This window comes from Coenobita brevimanus, chromosome 100, assembly GCF_032717465.1.
Source record: "Coenobita brevimanus isolate Jiangsu-jjx chromosome 100, ASM3271746v2, whole genome shotgun sequence".
In the NCBI taxonomy this organism is placed as follows: Eukaryota; Metazoa; Arthropoda; class Malacostraca; order Decapoda; family Coenobitidae; genus Coenobita; species Coenobita brevimanus.
In genome coordinates, this window is record NC_137053.1 from 18,703,451 (window position 1) to 18,722,923 (window position 19,473).

The following is a 19,473-nucleotide window of genomic DNA, read 5'->3' on the forward strand; positions in this document are numbered from 1 at the left end:
ACTTAGAAACTGATTGGGGAAAGGAGCTTAGAGGACAAGATTTAAATGCTATGTATAAAAAATTCTGTGAACTTTATGAAATAGGAGTTCAGAAGTACATCCCAAAGAACAAAGAAGCAGAAAAGAAAACAAAGAAATGGTTCACTACAGAATATCACAAATAAAAGTAGAGATCAACCGAAGCTATTTCACAGCTACATCAGAAGCAAAACCAAAGTAAAAGATAAAATACAATCCATTACAGACGAGGGAATCACCTATACACAAGAGAAGGATATTTGTGAAGCACTAAACAAGAAATTCCAATCAGTTTTTACAGAGGGAAAAAAAAAATTGAGAGGGATTATGTGGAACATGCATGCCCACACATACTACCAGATATACAAACATCAGAAAAAGTAATACATGAGGAGCTAAGTAAATAAGACAAAGGAAAAGCAAATGGTCCTGATGAAATTTCATGTTGGGTACTACGTGAATGTGCAAAGGAGTTAAGTAAACCTTTATTTTTAATTTTCAAGAAATCTTTGAGTCAAGGTAAACTACCTGATATTTGGAAGAAAGCAAACATTGTTCCCTTATTCAAGAAAGGGAATAGACAAAATCTACTCGACTACCGACCAGTATCACTAACCGGTGTTGTAAGCAAGGTATTAGAAAAGCTTATAAGAAAAGCTTGGGTAAATCATCTAGAAGAACACAATATGATAACAGAAAGACAGTTTGGTTTCAGAAAAGGAAAATCATGTGTTACTAATCCGCTGAGCTACTATGACAGAATAACAGACACATTACAGGAAAGAGAAGGATGGGTGGACAGTATCTATTTAGATTTCAAGATAGCATTTGACACAGTACCACACCAAAGACTTTTATGGAAACTGTACCATCAAGGAGAAATTCGAGGCAAACTGTATTGTTGGATGCAAGATTTTCTCATAAGAAGAGAAATGAGACAGTACTAAGGGGAAATTACTCATCATGGAAAGAAGTGACTAGTGGAGTACCACAGGGCTCAGAGCTGGCACCAATCATGTTTTTAGTGTATATAAATGATATAGACAGTAACACTGTAAATTAAAGCTATTTAAATATGTTTGCAGATGATGCAAAATACAAATGAGAATTACCAACACAGACTCTTCTAAAGAGCTACAAGAAGAATTATATATACTTCATGAATGGAGTAATACATGACAAATGGAATTCAGTGTGGACAAGTGTCATGTAATCAAGTTTGGTAAAAGTGGAAAAAGACCTGATTGGGATTATACGTTAGGAAATAAAACCCTACACACATCAGAAAGAGAGAAGGACCTAGGTGTGATTATCAATAAAAGACTATCTCCGGCTGACCACATCAGTGAGAAGGTACGGAACATGTGTACACTGCTTGCAAATATGAGAATAGCATTCACATACATAAATGATGACATGATAAGAAAGATAATAACATCATTCATCAGACCGACCCTGGAGTGTGCATCAGTAGTCTGGAGTCCTCATCTCAAAAAACACAGACAAGATTGAAAAAGTTCAAAGGCCCGCTACAAGATGGGTACCAAGCATAAGGGATCTAAGCTACGAAGAAAGACTAAATAAACTGAATCTACCAACACTACAGGAGAGAAGGAAAAGAGGTGACATGATTATGCTATATAAATGCATATCAGGGAATGAGAAAATAGACATAAACGATTACTTAACCTATGGGGAAGCATCAGCAAGAGGACACTGCAAAAAACTGCATAAGAAGAGAGGTGATAAAAACGTAAGGAAGTTTAGTTTCCCAAATAGAGCAATTGATCAGTGGAATGCACTACCGAATGAAATAGTGTGTGCGAAAACAATTCACAATTTTAAGGATATGTACGATAAAGATGGTTTAAGACACGGGACAGTACGAGCTTCACTAATTCCTGTAAAGATACAATTAGGTAAGAACACACACACACACACACAAACACACACACACACACACACACACACACACACACACATATATATATATATATATCTATATATATATATATATATATATATATATATATATATATATGATATGAATGGTAAAGTTGGTAATGTGAAGGTGGATGGAATAGTTGGTGAGTGGGGTGTGCCTGCTGAGATAGATGAGAATGGGAGTGCGTTAGTGGACATTTGTGCTGGGAGGGGGTTGGTGATAGCCAATACCCTCTTCAGGCATAAAATGATCCACAGGTATACATGGCGAGTGATGAGAAGGGTGGGTGGTGAACTGAATGAAAGGAAGGCAATGATTGATTATGTGTGTGTGGATGAAAGGATGCAAAGATGTGTAAAGGATGCAAGAGTGTATAGAGGTTGGGGGAGTGGACTTTCTGACCACTACTTGGTGGTGGCCAGAATTAGGATGCAAGTAAGATGGAGGAATAGAAGAAGGGAAAGACGAGAGGAAGGAGTAGTTGCAAGGAGAGTGGAAAGGTTACAAGAGGATGAGACTAAGGCAGAGTATAAGAGAGAAGTGGAGGAACGATTGGGCAGATATGAACTGGAGCAGATGGGAGACGTGGAAGGTATGTGTAAGATATTTACAGAAGAAATATGTGCAGCATGTGATGTGGTGTGTGGAAGGAAGAGAAGACGGAGGGGGGTGCAAGGAACAGCGTGGTGGACTGAAGAGGTGAAACAGGCTGTGGCACAAAAGAAGAAAGCATACAATGAATGGATGAGAAATAGGGGCGTGGAAGAAGTTGAGAGGCGGAAGAGAGAGTTATATGTGGAAAGGAAGAGAGAGGTGAAAAGATTAGTAAGAGAGAGTAAGAAGAGAGTGGATGAGGAATTTGGAAGGAATTTGAGTGTAAAGTGGAGGGACTGTAAGAAAATGTTCTGGAGAGAAGTGAAAAGAGTGAGACAGGGTGGAAGTGAAGTTAGCAGGGGAGTGAAAGATAAAAATGGTAGATTACTAGTGGAGAAGGGAGAAAAAGTGAGCAGATGGAGAGAACACTTTAAGGAATTGTTGAACGTAGAGGATGGAAGTAATGCGAGTATAAGTGGCTGGGGAATGGCTGGGAGAAGGAGGGAGGTGAGAAGACAGGAAGAAATCAGTAGGATAGAAGTTGTGGAAGCAATGAAGAAAGTTAAATCAGGGAAAGCCCCAGGAATTGATGGAGTGTGTGGTGAAATGCTGAAGCATGGGGGAGAGATAGTAGTAGAATGGATGTGGAAGATGTGCAGATTGGCCTGGGAAGAAGGTAGAGTCCCGGAGGATTGGAAGTCAGGTATAATTATTCCCTTGTACAAAGGAAAAGGGGAAAAAGAAGTGTGTGGTAATCATAGGGGCATTTGTCTTCTTAGTATAATAGGAAAAGTGTATGGTAGGATACTTATTGACAGAGTTAGAGAAAGAACAGAGAAATTAGTTGGAGAAGAACAGGGAGGCTTTAGGAAGGGAAGAGGTTGTGTAGATCAGATATTCATTCTCAGATCTTTAGTGCAAAAGTTTCTTGAGAAGGGAAAGAAGTTGTATGCGGCTTTCATGGATTTGGAGAAAGCATATGACAGGGTGGATAGACGAGGATTGTGGAAAGTGTTAAGAATATATGGAGTAGATGGGAAGTTGTTGAATGCTGTGAAGAGTATGTACGATGGTGCGAAGGCTGCAGTGCGTGTGGATGGTGAACCAAGTGAATTTTTCTCTTTGAAAGTTGGGTTGAAACAGGGATGTGTCATGTCTCCATGGTTGTTCAATCTGTACATGGATGGGGTAATAAAAGAGGTACAAGGTAGGGTAGTGGATGTTGGAGTGGCCCTGGTGAGAGAGGATAGTGTTTGGAAACTCCCTGTACTGTTGTTTGCAGATGATACTGTGTTGTTGAGTGAAGACGAAGGGGAGCTGCAAGGCTTGGTGGATGAGTTTGAGAGAGTGTGTAAGAAACGGAATCTAAAGGTGAATGTAGGGAAGAGTAAAGTGATGGTCTTTGAGAGAGGTGAAGTCAGTGAATGTACAGCGAGGTTGGATGGTGAGGAATTGGAAAATGTGAGTACGTTTAAGTACTTGGGTAGTGTGATGAGTAAGGATGGAGGTTTGGAGGGTGAAGTGCTTGAAAGGGTACAGCAGGGAAGAAAGGTTGCTGGTTCTTTGAAAGCAGTGATAAGAAACAGGGAAGTGAGCATGGAAGTGAAAAAGTTACTACATGACAGTATTGTGATACCAACTCTAACGTACGGAAGTGAAGCTTGGACGTTGTTGGAAGGACACAAGTCAAGAGTGAGGGCCGTGGAAATGAGTTATTTAAGAGGAGCCTGTGGAGTCACATGGAGAGACAGGCTGACGAATGAGGATATAAAGGAGCGTTGTGGTGTTGATGTGGATGTGATAGGAAGCGTTATGAGGAACACACTGAGGTGGTTTGGCCATGTGGAGAGGATGGAGGGTGAAAGACTGACGAAGAGAGTGTATGTGAGTGAGGTGGAGGGGGAAAGAGGGAGGGAGGCCGAGGATGAGATGGAGAGATGGGGTGGAGAGGTATATGAGAGAGGGGGGTGTGAGTTGGGAGCAGGGGAGTGAAATGGCGGGGGACAGGGCGACTTGGAGGCGATTTGTTTGTGGCCACCCCAAACGGGATTGAGGCGTCTGGCAATAGATAGATAGATAGATAGATAGATATATTGATAGACTGACAAACAAATTAACAGATAAACAGATAAATAGGTAAATAGGTAAACACAATACAAACAGAGACATATGCAGAGACATAGTTATACAGATTAAGCTAGACAAATACCACACTGACTAAAAGGTAAACAGGCAGGACGATAATCTCACATTCAAAATACAAACAAGTAAATTGAAGTAAAGGTAGAGGATGAGCACTCAAGGAGTGCTACACCCCCGACCACCAACTGGTCTAAGGACGTAAAATTTGATTTTGTTCTGTGACCTTGACCTACCACAAACTGCTCTCAAAATCATATTACAATAATTCATTCTTGCCTAACCCTTAATCTTTTCTCAAATTTGGTTCAAATGAGATCAGATTTGTATGCGTCGATTTTGCCCAGTTCCTCTGACTTTTCACATTTCATTGTGACCTTGATATTTGACTGAATGTTCTCAAAATCTAAAATCTTCATGCTTCTAACCTAAACCCTTCCACCAAGCTTAATATACATTGGATAAAAACTGTTTACATTGACTTTGTCGTGTACCCGTGACCTTTGACCTGTTATCATAAAGAAAACAATTTTGTCAGCATCATGGTTGGTCTTTTAATGGTCCAACAAGTATGATTCAAATTAGATCAAAGTTTTTTTCTTCACACGTAGATACACAGGTCCAGCTTTGACCTTACCTTCAGTCCTTTAGCTCTGTCTGAAAACTCTCAAAACTAAATCCCTTCCATCTTGCTTGTCCATTAACTGCTTTACTAAGTTTGGTTCAAATCAGTTAAAAAATGCTTCACATGACCTCCCTGTGACTTTGGTGTCTGTGACCTGGATTTTGATCGATTACTTGCAAATTCGAATTCTTTTTATTCGTGCCTAATCCTTAACCTTTCGCAAAGTCTGGTGTATATTGGATGGAAAATGTTCAAGTTTTTCTTGTAGTCTGACCTTGACCGTTGGATTATTGCTCTTAAAAGAAAAGTTAACTATCAATGACCCTCAACCTTTCCACCGAAAATCACATAATGAATATCTATTATTTTGTAAAAAATACACATCCACTGGTCGAAATTCGACCCTTTCATGTAACCTTGACTGGTGAGTGATTGTTTTAAAATTTGAATCACTTCAATCAAGCCTAGCCATCATCCATTCTCCCAAGTTTGGCCTGGATGTGATAAACATTCTAAGCTGATTATGCTGGATAACATTTGATCTACCACTGTGACCTTCAATTTTAACCCCGTGTATATTGGAAGCCCTTCATTCATTCCACAAAATTAGTTGAAAGTAGGTAAAAACTGTGAGTAATTTTGTTCTCAAATATGTCCCCCCCCCACCTACCCACACAACCAGCCCCCTCCCCCCCCGAACAGACATACACACAGCTGAAACCATAAGAACGGCTGTCTTTTCGCGAATCGTGGTAACAGCACCCACATAGAGGGGATGGGTACACGCAAGAAGCTTAATCTTCCACTACGATATACTTTCTTTTAGGTGATTAAATTTAATTATGGAAGTAAAAACTTAATAAATGATCACAAATGATCCTGAACCATTTTCTACTAGAAGTCTTTCCTAGTCTACATAAAGTTATCTGGCGGTAATACGAGTAAGAATACTGTTTTAACCCGTCACGTCCCGAGGTTTTCTGCACCTCCGACATCCCCCAGTCCCGAGCCTTTTTGGAAAATTTTTTTTTTGGCTCGAACTTCCGCTTTGGTTGAGAAACGAAGGAAAATCACCAAGAAAGGGCTTACCGTGGCCTATAAGTGGTCAGAACAGGTGAGGTCCCCGGCGCCAGGTATCGTATTCTTTTATTGACGTGTCAGGTGCTCACGTTTTCTATGGTAAGGAATACTGGGAGAAACAACACACAACACCTCTATATTTATTGAATTTGAACTAATAAACAATAACAGTAATAATATAATGGATTTCAGAAACATATATATGAAAAATAAGCATTGTACCATCGCTCGAGCATAGCGAGTTAGGTCCGAGTCGTAACATGCTATATGCTAAGTTTCTTGTATCAGTCAACATATCATTTTTTCTACTTGTATACTTCTGTTTCAATGACATTTTACCAATTTCAGCTGTTTGTAAGTGTTTTCAGATGTTTTCATTCATTATGATGACATGCAGCATAAGTTTAGCGCACATCAGCTTAGTAAGTGCACTCGCAATGACTCGTATTTCAACATACTCAATTGTTTTATCACTTTCCTATTATTTTTCCCTTTACATAGAACCTTTCCTCCACCACTGTAAATGTTTTCAATTATTTACATTCATTAGAGGGCATTTAGCAATATGCTAGCGCATATTCACGTAGCAACCACGATCTCAAACACTCGTGTTTCATCTTCTACTTTATTTATTCACTCCAATTATACTTTTCCACTTACATTACACACGTTTACACCCCTACACTGCACTGTACATACTTACTGGCATTTATTTATTCAAGTGAGCGTCAGCATATCGCATGAAAATACCCTTGCAATGAATGTTTCGATCAACATAATACTCAAACACTTATATACTAATTCTTCACATATATTACACACTTTCCCACTTGTTGACTTCTATTTTCATTATTACGGGCCTTATTCATTCAACTGAGCATCAAGATATCGCATCTCTATACACACGCTATGAATATTTGACTTAGAATATATTTCAGCACTTATAATAATTTGAACTTATATTATACCAGTAAGCATTTCCAATAATAATAATTATATAATTACGGGCCGTATTTATTGCACTGAGCGACAGAATATAGCATCATAAAACCCTCGCTATGTATGTTTCCACTGACAGCATATTTATACACTTACATACAATTTTTGCACTTATGTTATACCCGTATGCACTTTATACTAATATTTGGAGATCAACATGACTGATAATTTTACTGAGCGTCTGTCTGTCGCATTTACTTCATAGTTTCAGCGTCCTGTTGCATTCACACCATATCAGAATTGCATCAACGTGTGATATTCGCTGAAACATGGGTGAATACAGAGACCCACGTCACACTCAACGCACTCATAGCGGGTGTCCTTCCTCTGTGTCGTGAGTCTCACCCAGGAATTCCTACACACGTGACACCTGCGTTGGGGCCTAGGTCTGTTTGGCTGGGGAGGGATAGGAGTGGGGAAATGGCGGCCGGATATTCTCAGGGGAGTTTGGGCAATAGAGGCAGTGCGGGTGCGATGTTGGGGCCTTTCTACAGCATAACGTGCAAACATCTCTCTTGTGAGCTCCCTCACAAACCCTTCAAAGGTTTCCTGAACTCCTGTTGTCATGGCGTGAAGGTGGTGGCAATTCAGAGCAGTGATGTTTAGCAAGTGAAAGAACAGTTTCTTATACCATTTCATCGTGGTCATGGCACACTCTACCGTCGATATCATGGAGTCTGACTGGTCCACGAGGCGCATGTTTATGTTATAGTACATGACACACTCAGGTTTCCAAATGTGATGCCCGTTCTCGCTACGGTAATCTACGGAATCAGTACGGTGCATCAAGGGGCGGTGAACCGTTGACAAGAGGCTTACTTCTCTATTGTGGTTCCACACAGTTGCAAGGATGTTGTTGGCTTTGAAGAAGACAACCTCACTCCTTGCAAGTTTCCTCCCTACCTTGGCCATGTGATGCCGGTTCACCTTCACGGTTCCACAGACTCCCGTTTCATGCATGTGAAGATAACGAGTGAGAAGAGGGCTAGTGTACCAGTTGTTCAGGTAGAGGACGTGACCATGATGAAGGTAGTCTTCTATCATCGTATTTACCACTGCTCCCGACAGTCCAATACTTCGATCTTCTATTATGTCTGTCTGTGCACCGGTGTACAAGACTATGTCTTGCACGTATCCAGTCCTACAGTCGCACATAACAAAGATCTTGAACCCAAAACGGTGCCTTTTGCTGGGTATATACTGCCTAAATGAAATATTGCCTCTCCACAACACAAGACTCGTCTATGACAAGGTCTCTATAGGGATAGAATGAGGAATGAAAGGTTTGCCTCAGGTGATCAAAGACCAACCTAATTCGCCTCATTTTATCAGTGTCGTTCGCATTTGCAGGATCATGAGCATCATAGAAATGGAGGCAACTTAGAATTTGTTGAAACCGATTACGGCTCATCACTTGCCCAAATACTGGGGTAAACATAACAGGGTCCCTTGTCCAGTAAGCAGGAATTCTGTTCTTTCGTATAATACCCATCAAAAGGATCAGGGCAAAAAATAGAAACATTTCTGAAAGGGAGACAGGGTAATCATATATGATAGAATGCCTACTCCTTGTTCCCAATCTTTCACTCTCAAGGTGCTGGGTGCTTGCAAAAAGGTTGGTTTGGTATACAATCTGCTCCACAAATGCCTCACTAAAAAACAGGTGGAAAAAATCCAACCTGGTGGAATTACATTGAATTCCGGGAGCAATGCAGCCAGAGCGCCCCTGCTCAGTGAAGGGGTGAATGAGGGGAGAAAAATCACTCCCATCCTCCCAATTCCATCCCACAAATCCCTCATCCCCATCATCCCCATCACCGCCTTCGTCTGGGTGGGGAGGAGATCCTGGTGGGGGAGGTGGAGGAGAAGGAGTGCGGAGGGCTTCCCCACTGTCACTCCTCTTCCCTCTGTCTTTACCCTTTCCCTTTCCCTTACCCTTACGGCCTTGAGGAACATTAGGGGGCTGTGGGGATGAAGTAGTGGAATATTGGGGAGCAGAAGACGTGCTGGGGAGTGGTTCCTCCCCACCTTCCCCCTCCATGACAACACCACGTGCTTTCTCACGCACACTAGCTCGACCACGTGTTAGGGGATATTGAGGAGCATAAGACGTGCTTGGGAGTGGTTCCTCCCCGCCTTCCCCCTCCATCAGAACCCCACGTGATACTGAACGCTCCCGCACTCGCCCACGTGATACGCTACGCCACCTCACACTACCTAGGGAGAGCAATGACTCACTCACCTCACTCTCACTTTCCCTAATCCTCCCTGTACTTTCCCTTTCACTCCCCACTCCCTCCAAGGCACTTCCTAACTCCCCAAACAAAATACTAGGCCCATACCTGCTCGTCCAATGTGGTATGTTTTCTGGGCCACGATGAGTGATTACCTCACGTCCATACCACATGGTAGCATGTCCCACGACTCCGTCCTCGTCCTCGTCCTCTTCATCGAAATTTGGTTCCAAATCACGTTGGGAATAGGCATAGGATGTTCCACGTGGTTTCTTGGCCGGCTGCCCCTCTCTAGCAGCACGGTAAGTCACATACTGCCGCTTCCTGGGAGACGGGACTTCTTCATCACTGCTGGTGGTTTCTTCCTCCTCTGGCTGCACATAATCTTTATCCACAACCTTGTCGTCCAGTGGGGAATCACTGTCGCCTGTAAAGGCGTCCAGGGTGGCTTGAATTTCGCCCTCTGAGAGACCTTTCTTAGCCATGTCTGAGCAGGACTGTTGCTACCAGGTGAGTGGACGAGTGGCGGGTTAGTGTGGGTCGCGCAGGGTCGCCGAGTGTCCCTGCCTGGTGGCAGGTAGGGGAAGGTCATGCGAGGATACGTACCGCAAATCAAGCGCGAAATTTGAAAATTGTCGAAATTATGCACATTGCAATTGCACGACGTACTGGTACGTCGCCGGGACTGGCAAATGCAAATCGTTGCAACGTACCCATACGTCGACGGGACGGGGCGGGTTAAAAGGATTTGTTCAAGACCGTTTCAACCCTAGTAAATATAGAGCCACATACATTCCCTTTAGGGTGTCGGTAACAACTGTAAGAGAGAGAGAGAGAGAGAGAGATATGGATGCTATAAAACTGCATGCATTAATGGAAACTGTTTCTTACCGCTTTAGTGTCTGCCACTTAGATCCGATGGTGTATTTTTCAATTTTTTCCTGCTTCAGAGTATTGTATTCGGTTGAGGAGAGGAATTTTTGCAACAACCACGCTGACGGCCGAATCCAGTTTGAATCCTTACCTGGTCACTCTACAATATCTGTGTCACTGTACATTCTCAGACTGAAATCGGGCAAGTTACAACCATAGAGCTTTATGTGTGTCACACATTTACTTCTCTCAGTTTTTATTGCACCCACAGAGGCGTAATTGGGATGTGCCTGAAGTGGGTGTGGTGTTCATCTTAGGGGCGTCTAAGGAATGCAACCAATGACAAATGACACGTTTGGGGATATCCTGGGTTGATGGTTACATTTGGGGTGGGCACAGTTATCACTTGTGTCCATTGTTCTATTAGATGGACGGTTTAAACATTGCCTTCATTAACGCTTTCATAACATGGGAGAAACTCTAATGCTGAATAAAATAATATTGCAGAAGCAGGAATTAGACGAAAATTACGTCTCCGACTTGAAGGGGCTAATGGCATCCCTTAAGAATAATAGAATTGTCTGCCAGTTAAAGGACACAGTAAAATGAGAAAAAGTACTCCTCACCTCTCAAAAAGCTCACCTGTAGGACCTGAACCACTGTGTGTGCAGCAAGAGTAAATGGAAATGAATGTGTGACATTATATCGTAGATTCCTGCGGTTGCAACTTCCCAGATTTAATCCTTCAAAAAGGTACAGTGACTCAGTTTTGGGGTAAGTGATAGAGTTAGGCACACAATGGATTTGGCTGCTCCTGTGGGTGCGACAAAAGCGAAGGAACAAGGTGGAAGCTGCATGTAGGCCAGGTATGGATGATAGGTGGAAGCTGCATGTAGGCCAGGTATGGGTGATAGGTGGAAGCTGCATGTAGGCCAGGTATGGATGATTGGAGCTGCATATAGGCCAGGTATGGTTGATAGGACCTGCATGTAGGAAACGTATGCATGATACAATTTGCTGAGGGAGACAGTCATTTAAGTGATTCAGTCACAATTAAAAATTTAATTCTGGCTAATGTCAAACTTTTTTATTCAGTTTAGGAAATCGTCCTTCACAAAAAAGTGTAAGCATTAGATATGAGGAAATTTTTAACGTCTTTCTCATGTCACACACTCCTCAGCTATTTTTTGTCAGTTTGTTAGTAGCTCTATATCAACTTATCTCATTGCCTATAATTATATTTTTTCTGTTTTCTTTATTTTCCTCTCTGGACCAGTGTTCCTCCTATTCATCTAATAATTTTATTCGTTGATGCATATATATATATATATATATATATATATATATATATATATATATATATATATATATATATATATATGTGTGTGTGTGTGTGTGTGTGTGTGTGTGTGTGTTCTCCCTTTATCTCTCAACTTTTCTGTCACTGTCTACCTATCAATCTTTCTGTCCATCAAAAGGTGCCTTGGAAAAACTGTCAGCCCTCACCAAACCAAGCGGAGTGGAAAGGGGAATTTTTCAGTGTCACTGGCCAACTTGAATAGGTCGCGATTTCAGAGGACAGTGCTTGAACCTACATACTCTCACTTGTTGGATGCAGCTCTTGATTCCTTCATTTTCGTTTTTAATATAAGAGAAACGTGAACGAAATATACGGACGCGGTTGGGAAACGTGGGTTCTCTCTTCGTGGAATAAACAGGGCACTTGGTGTAAATACTGAGGACTTTGTATGTTATGACGATTTCATTTCGACCTCCATACTTGCTCACTCCTAAGTTTCATTTTGGCTTAGAAGCATTTTTTTACAGTCCAGAATATATATCAGTAACCTGTATCGGTAGTGGATAATGTTATTAGTAGGAGGGTCATCTCAAACTTCAGAGGTCATGCTGTATTTGTGGGAGTGTTAATGAGAATTGTTTGTGACCTCTGGTAATTACCTCAAAAGTATATATACCGGTATTCAGCTGTTACGAAGCACCGGGAATAGTTTCATTTACTCTAACCCAATAACCCTCCATACAGAATTTTCAACTAATAAACATCCTGAATTATTCCTAATGTGCTTATGAAAAATATTGTAATATGAATGACAAAAGCCTCGTCTTCTTACAGTAGTTGTCTTTTATCTATCAACTAATATATATATATATATATATATACGGTATGTATATATATATATATATATATATATATATATATATATATATATATATTCTGTATTTATATATATATATATATATATATATATATATATATATATATGTGTGTGTGTGTGTGTGTGTGTGTGTGTGTGTGTGTGTGTGTGTGGGTGGTAGGTGGGGGCGCTCACCATCCACTCACTCAATGTAGTGCTGCTCTCGGGTGTCTGCCATTTCCTCTCCTCCATCCTTATTTCCTTTCATCCTCTTCTGTCTTTCTTTCCATCATTCTTTCCTTTTCTTTCTGCCTGTGGGTGACCCTACATTGAGTGACAAAACAAATGGTTTCCTGTACACCAGAAAACCATTTACTACGCTGGGTGGTAACCATATAACCAAATTTTGGCGCCTGATGGTTTAGTGGGTAATTTCGACGCTCCAGTCGGATTGAGTCTGTGTAGGTTTATATCCAAAGAGTGGTTGGGGTTTATTGCTCACGTAATGCCACTTAGGGATGAATAAGGCTGGTCACTCCCACCTTAAATGTCAGGACCAACTTGCCTTGCCCCGGACTCTTACGTTCCTCATGGGGCAACGTAGGACTGGATGCTGGATGGATGGATGGATGGATATCTATCTATCTATCTATCTATATATACCGGTATATATATGTAAATATATATATATCTAGAGAGAGAGAGAGAGAGAGAGAGAGATTTTTAACAGATAATGAACGAAGGAAGGAAAAACAAAGGGGAAAAAATGTCCATATGCCTAAAGGCATCCTCCATTCATAATATATATATATATATATATATATATATATATATATATATATATATATATATATATGTATATATATATATATATATATATATATATATATATATATATATATATATATATATATATATATATATATATATACAGTGTGGTAGGTGGGGGCGCTCACCATCCACTCACTTGATGTAGTGCTGCTTTCGGGTGTCTGATCTTTCCTCTCCTCCATCCTTCTTTCCATTCATCTTCTGTCTTTCTTTCCTTCATTCTTTCCTCTTTATTCTGCCTGCGGGTGACGTTACACTTCCTCTTGTGTCTTTCCTTCCTTCTTTCCTCTACCTTCTGCCTGTGGGTGACTCTGCACTGAGTGACAAACCAAATGGTTTCCTGTACACCAGGAAACCATTTACTACGCTGGGTGGTAACCATATAACCAAATTTTGGCTCCTGGTGGTTTAGTGGGTAATAAAGGTGCTCCAATCGGATTGAGCCGGTGAAGGTTTATATCCAAGGGATGGTTGGGGTTTATTGCTCACGTAATGGCACTCAGGGATGAGTGAGGCTGGTCACTCTCATCTTAAATGCCAGGACCAACTTTCCTAGCCCCGGGCTCCTACGCTTCTCATGGGGCAACGTAGGATTATATGATGGGTGGATGGATGTGTGTATATATATATATATATATATATATATATATATATATATATATATATATGTGTGTGTGTGTGTGTGTGTGTGTGTGTGTGTGTGTGTGTGTGTGTGTTATGCTAGGTGTTTTTAGGTCGACTTCTCATCCTAAGAACACTAGCTACTGAGCGGGTTTCTCTTCCGAGACCGGAACTAGAATACACTACAAGAGGAACAGGGCATAAAAACTCGGCAGATCAACCTTACACTTATATTGCCTTAATTCTTATCCTTCACAATATACAGCAAATATACACAATACAGGTAAGTATGGACACAGTCAGGCTCCAATATACACAATAATATTTGGCCAGGTAGATATAGACACTGCCAGGCCTTGATATACACAATAATATATGGCCAGGTAACTATGGGCACTGTCAGGATTCTACATACAACATAACACACAATATTGGGAAATACACTGTCAGGTCCTTCTTGGGCTGCTGGACCTGGGCAGATTACCATTGGCACCCGCGAGTGGGGGACAGGTCGTCAGGCATGCCCTCCCTCAGGAGGCACGGAACTAACTATTGCCAGTGGTGAGGTCATCTGGGTGGGGCTGTGTGTTGGAGTACAGGGAGGCCCTTTCCTGGTGGGGCCTCGACCTGTGGTGTGGCCCTTGGAACTCTGGCCAAACAGGGCCAACAGGCGTGCCTGTCTTCGCCTGCTCCTGGCAGAGGGTCGTCCGCAGATTGGGCTCAAGAGGTCCTGTCCTGGGGTCCTAAAAGTGTCCCTGGATGGTGCTCTCCCTATGCATCTCCCCGTGGTCTCCTCCTGGGGTGGGTGTGGGGCTGTGGGTCCTTTCAGGGATGGGTGTTGTGACACCTCTCCCAGGGTGTCTTGGGGGGAAGGGCATGTCAGTATATATATATATATATATATATATATATACAAAAGGTGACCCTAAAAAAACTCCCACATTTCGAAACGCTGTAGCACTGGCAGTAGTGAGGCAGGAGGGGTGAGGCTAGGGTCTGTTGTTAGCCCAACCCCAACTGTCCTCAGTCGCCAACATGGCGTGTCGGGAGCACACCATGCATTTGCTGTCGAAGCGTTCTTCACAAACAACTGTTCCATGATTGCTATGCAGAGGGCCTTTCGAAGACGTTTCAGTATTCCACGAAACCAAAACATTCCAGATCGGATAACCATCTTGCTGTGGATTGAGAAATTCATGGCAACAGGCTCAGCTTTAAAAAGAAAATGACATGGGTGACCTAGGAGTGCTCGTACACCTGAGAATATTGAAGCATTGAGGCGAACTGTTGTGCAGTCTCTGAGACGTTCTGTGCAAAAGCATGGTTTAGCTGTAGGGATATCCCGGGAAACTGCAAGGAGAATCTTACACAAAGACCTTCATTTCCATCCATACAATATGATGGTTGTGTAAAAACTCAATACGAGAGACTGGATAAGCTGCAGGGAGTTATGTGAGAAAATTCTGCAACATGTTCTGGAAGATGCTGTTCTCTTGTGCAGTGACGAAGCTCATTTTCATTTGAATGGCTCTGTAAACTCATTGACCCCAAACTCTTGAAGCCCTTAAGGTTGCTATTCAGCAGGAGATAGCCGCTGTTCTATCCGACATGACCCGTCGAACCATGGCAGCCTTCAGTATCACCTCCAAGCTCGTATAAACAATGACGGCCACCATTTGGAGGATGTCATCTTTAAAACATGATGAATAAAAACTGTAGTGAATGAAGTTTCATGTGTGCAAATAATATTTTGATTATCTCTAATAATTTTTTTTCCATTTACCTTTGAAATGTGGGAGTTTTTTCTGGGTCACCCCATATATATATATATATATATATATATATATATATATATATATATATATATATAGATAGATAGATAGATGTGTGTGTGTGTGTGTGTGTGTGTGTGTGTGTGTGTGTGTGTGAGAGAGAGAGTTCTTACTAGTTGTTCTTACCTAATTGTATCTTTACCGGAATGAGTCAAGCATGTACTGTCCCATGTTTAAACCATTTTTATCATACATATCCTTGAATTTATGAATAGTTTTGGAACACACTACTTCATTCCGTGGTGCATTCCACTGATCAACTGCCCTATCTGGGAAACTGAATTTCCTTATGTCTTTATCACCTCTCTTTTTTCCAGTTTTTTTCAATGTCCTCTTGCTGATGCTTCCCCAAATGATATATATTCATTTATGTCTATTTTCTCTATGCCTGAGATGCATTTACATAGCATACTCATGTCTCCCCTTCTTCTATCCTGCAGAGTTGGTAGGTTCAGTCTTTCCAGTCTTTCTCCATAGCTTAGATCCCTTAAGCTTGGTACCCATCTTGTGGCTCTCCTTTGTACTTTTTCAATCTTATCTTTTTTTTTTTTTTTTTTTTTTTTTTTTAGATAAGGATTCCAGACTACTGATGCATACTCCAGGGTGGGTCTGATGAATGATGTTATTATCATCCTCAGCATATCTTCATTTATATATTAGCAAGCAATGTATACATGTTACGTACCTTCTCATTGATGTGATCATCTGGAGATAGTCTGTTATTGATAATTACTCCAAGGTCCTTCTCTCTTTCTGATATGTGTAGGGTTGATCTTCCTAACTTATAATCCCAATCTGATCTTTTCTCACTTTTACCAAATTTAATTACATGACTTTTATCCACATTAAATTCCATTTTCCATTTATTGCTCCATTCATGAAGAGTGTTCAATTCCTCTTGTAACTCTTTGCAAGAATCTGTGTTAGTATTTTTCCTCTGACTTCTTGCATCATCCGCAAACATATTCAGATAGCTTCCATTTCCAGTGCTACTGTGTGTGTGTGTGTGTGTGTGTGTGTGTGTGTGTGTGTGCTCCTGTGCATGCATTCGTTCGCGTGGGTGTGCGTAGATATGTGTTGTATTTGTGTGTGAAAATGGAAAAAAAAAAAACATGAAAATCTACTTCCTTTTAGTTACCTGATGCCTGTTCTAGTCTTGCTGCAATCAAATGATTATATTCAGCTAATGGGAGACCACATAGAGTGGATTGTTAATGAAGGCCATGTCTAATCCTGATAATCAGTAAAGCTGAATATCTCATAAGCCCAAGCATTGGCGATAATACTGGTAATATAACAAAGTACCATTATGGGAAGATGACGATTTCCTAAATATGATTACGATTACGACTACACAAAATTCGAATGTATTCAATTATGATTATAACTGTATACCTTGTAATCGTGATTACATTCATGATTATGTTTATGATATTTAATATAAAACGCGAGATAAAACATACATATAAAGGTACAGTCTTTATAACTATACATGTTTTCTACCTAAACAAATTCATATTCTATAATGTAGTTTACTTTACAAAAGCGCTATTAAAGAAAGGAGGGCTTGAGTTTGGCTTATTCCGCTAACATTGTTCTGGTATGGCCTGCACAACTATTGTCCTGTGCTATCTACCTGTCTACTGTCAGATTACTCACCTCTTGCATCCCCCATTCTGGGTTGTTAGTCAAGGTACTAGCAACAACATAGTTACCTGTCGTTTTTATTACATCATCGGGTGCATTAGGGCGGCGGGTGTACTGTTTCACCAGATGTGTGTGTGTGTGTGTGTGTGCGTTTGTATATATATATATATATATATATATATATATAGATATATATATATATATATATATATATATATATATATATATATATAGATATATATATATATATATATATGTGTGTGTGTGTGTGAGAGAGAGAGAGAGAGAGAGAGAGAGAGAGAGAGAGAGAGAGAGAGAGAGAGAGAGAGAGAGAGAAAGGATGCCTGCTGATCTATCCGTCTGCCTGTTTGTCTGCGAATGCGTCTTAGCACTTGCGTGCATACGTGTGTGTGCGTGTGCGTGTGTGTGTGTGTGTGTGTGTGTGTGTGTGTGTGAGAGAGAGAGAGAGAGAGAGAGAGAGAGAGAGAGAGAGAGAGAGAGAGAGAGAGAGAGAATGGATGCCTGCTGATCTATCCGTCTGCCTGTTTGTCTGCGAATACGTCTTAGCACTTGCTTGCATACGTGTACGTTTGTGTGTGTGTGTGTTTTTGTGTGTGTCCGTCTGTTTCGCTGGCTGTATCTCTGTCTGTCAGTCTGTGTCTTTCTCTGTGTGAGTGCGCGTGTACACGTGCGTGTATCTCTCTCTGTGTGTATGAGTGTGTGTGTGTGTGTGTGTGTGTGTGTGTGTGTGTGTGTGTGTGTGTGTGTGTGTGTGTGTGTGTGTGTGTGTGTGTGTGTGTGTGTTTCTCGCTCTATCTCCGTTAACATAACTCTAACAGTTTTTATCCTGTTTTTAACAAACCTGATGGCTATGCTGAGGGTCAACAACCAGGTTGGCGCGTCATTTTTCAGTATAACAGGTCAAATGTGAGGGTCACAGATTAATGTCACCCTCAACAATTTTTATACATTGTAGATCAAATGGTGGTGACCATCATCCACTCACTTGATTCAGTGCTGCCTACTTCTTCCTTAGCCTTTATCATTCATTTTCTGTGCCTGCCCTCCTCTCTTCCTATTTCTCCCATCTTTCCTGTCAGTTTTTATTGCTTTTCTTTCCTTTACAGTGGCTTTACATTGAGAGACAAGCCAAATGGTTTCCTGTAAGCCAAGAAACCATTTACAACGCTGGGTGGTAACCATATAACCAAACCATAAATGCTCCCTTCGAGTCAAGAAGTGGGTTGGTGAAGGTTTAGTGCCCCTCCCCGAAAAACAAATTACTCAAAGTCAAATGGCCACTCCTTACGGGATTATGGCGTCTGGCAATAGATAGATAGATAGATAGATCAAACATGTTGGAAGAGCTGAATGTAAGGCAGCGACGAAAGAATTGGTTATTTAGAACAAACAATCCAGGTTAAGGTCACAGGGCAAAGTCAAATTTCGTTCACGATATGTTTCACTGCTTTAATAAAATAACTAAAATCGTTTGGATTTTAACTGGACCAATCCTGGTGTAAGGGTTGAAGGTCAGCCACCGGATAGATTTTTATATCTATCTATCCATCTATCTATTTATTTATCTATATCTATCTATCTCTCTATTTATCTACCTATCTATCTACATATGTACTATATATATATATATATATATATATATATATATATATATATATATATATATATATATGGTTGGTAAAGTGTGCGTTTCCGTACACTGAAGAACGAGGGTTCGCGCCCCGCCAGGGTAATAAACTTTGGCAGCGTTTTTCAGGCCATGTACAGCTTTGGCGGACATAAGGGGTGCTGTGGTTGAACCAGTGTTGCATACTATATAGTGTGCTTGCACTCAGTCGGCTTGTGTGGGCCGATTACA